The sequence below is a fragment of the Penaeus chinensis genome, chromosome 19 (genome assembly GCF_019202785.1).
Source record: "Penaeus chinensis breed Huanghai No. 1 chromosome 19, ASM1920278v2, whole genome shotgun sequence".
NCBI classification, from domain to species: domain Eukaryota; kingdom Metazoa; phylum Arthropoda; class Malacostraca; order Decapoda; family Penaeidae; genus Penaeus; species Penaeus chinensis.
The window spans coordinates 35,703,987-35,706,486 of record NC_061837.1 but is presented as its reverse complement, the minus strand read 5'-3'; positions in this window follow the sequence as shown (position 1 = coordinate 35,706,486).

Sequence of the window (2,500 nt, the reverse complement as noted above, 5' to 3'; positions counted from 1 at the left end):
TGGACTCCCTCCCTCCCTCTCTCTCTCTCTCGCCGTCAACATCCCTTCTTCCCTCTTCTGCCACCCACACTCTCCCGCCCACATCCCCTACACTTCACTATGCCCTCTGTCCCTTTGTTCACATCTTTATTTTATTATTTTTCGGGTGAGAAAAATACCAAAAAAGGTAAACATATAGAAAGACTGATAGAAGAAAAGAAAATAAAAATGTAAATCCGTATACAGTATTGTCGATCGTTGAAAAGGATTTGGCTGCTAGGTGATATGATAGATAAAGAAAATTGGAAAGATGGCGAAATATAGAATGACCGATAGATAGACTGATAGTCTGACACACAGATAAACAGACAAATAAATAGACAGCTAAGTAGGTAGATGGAAATAGATAGAGTAAGAGAGAGAGGGAGTGAGGGAGAGAGAGAGAGAGAGAGAGAGAGAGAGAGAGAGAGAGAGAGAGAGAGAGAGAGAGAGAGAGAGAGAGAGAGAGAGAGAGAGAGAGAGAGATGAAAGAGAGAGAGAGAGAGTGAAATAAGACATAGAGAAGAGCAAGAAAAGAAAGAAAGAGACACAGCAAGTCAGATTCAAGAATCGAGAACTTATAGTCGTAATGAACTATAACATAAGAATCTCCGTATCCAAAGTCCGCCTCACATAGCAGGTCAAGTGGAGCCTAAGTATGGAGAAGAGATAGAAGGAAGGTCAAAGGTCATGTGGTTAGCAGTTGACCCCTGTGGTAGCCCGAAAAGAGTTTGAATAGAGGGTCTGATTAGGGATGTGATTATAGTAAGAGGATTGTGTCGTCAGGAGTGATAACATTTCCGCTTTGTAGAATCATAACACCAGTAATAATTACATTGACAGCAATGGTAATGAGGTAGCTTTCCCAGCATTAGTAACAAGAGGAATTTTAGTAACAGAGTAAAAGTAATGTTTATAGTATTTGTAGCACAAGCGATTAATATAACACCAGCAACATTACCAATAACGATAATATTAACAACATGGTTAACAGCAGTAAATAAAAAAATAACAAAAAAATAAAGATTGTATTAACTACCAGAATAATATGTCTTTAAGAGCATTATGATAATATCTTTGAAAATCACTACCGCAAAATGCAACATCAAAAAGAGAGGTATAAAAATAGTAAAAATTGGAAATCGTGCATGCAAATAAAGCCCAGTCATCCATATCAGCAGCATTTGCCCGTATAATGATGGGCCACCATTAGTAAGCTGTCACTGAGCAGCCTCTGAATCATCACTCTGGGAATAATACGTCACCGCCCACGTCGGGCACTCTTGGCCGGGCTTGCTTTATACACGGGCGTTTGAAATATGTTTGGTAAATATATATATATATATATATATATATATATATATATATATATATATATATATATATATATATATATATATATATATATATATCCATATATGTGCATAGACATACACAGATGTGAATGTATAAAGAGAGATAGAGATAGAGAAAGAAAACCATACATAACTAAATATGTAGATAAGCAAGTAGATAGTAGATAGAGAATGGATATTCAGTTATATGCATTCCGTACTTTGTTTTATATCTGGTACTTATTTCTCCATTCATGAACAGAGCATTTGCTTTATGTTTATCAAAATTCAACTGATCTAGACAGTAAATACAAAAAACTTAAAATAATAGGAAGAAAGAAGAAAAAAAAATCCCTAGTGGTTAAGGTCACTAACCAACCACGAGAATCCAAAGACGGAATTGGGCCTGTAACACACACACACACACACAAAAAAAAAAAAAAAAAAAAAAACGGAATAACAAAAACACAAATATTTAAGCATATATGTCTTATTGTTCCTCCCTTCGTGGTTTTCCGCACAATGTGTTCAGCACAAAGCAGATCACTGCCTCAGAGAAACGACCCTCTCGCGAAACAGTAGCATAGGTCGTGGGTCCTGGACTTCTCCCATTGTTATAGAGCTAATGCCTGACCATCGAGGTAAAGGGCCTCATTAGTGGTGCGAACTTAATATGTGTAGGAAAGATTCTGTGTTAGGAAAGACTACGGATACGTGTCTTTGATAAGGGTGGGCACAGGGGGAATATTTTGGGGAAGGAGGCAGAGGAAGGTTTGGGAAAGGGGGAAAGGGAAATGTTTAGGGAGACGGAGGTGAGGGTTTGAGGAGTAAGATTGATGAAAGTTGGGATAAGTCTACGGAGGAGGAAGGGAAGAGTTTTTGTAGATGGAAGGGAAAGGGGAGGAGGGGGAAGGGAAATGTTTCCCTTTCGTCCACCCTTATCAAAGACACGTATCCGAAGTCTTTCCTAATAGAGGACCCTTCCCACACATACCAAGCTCACGCCATTAATGAGGCCCTTTCCCTCGATGGTCAGGCATGAGCTCTTTAACAAAGAGATAAGTCTAAGACCCTCGACTTATGCTACTGTTTCTCTGAGGCAGTGATTTGTTTCGCGCTGAACACATAAAACAACGAAATAATGAACA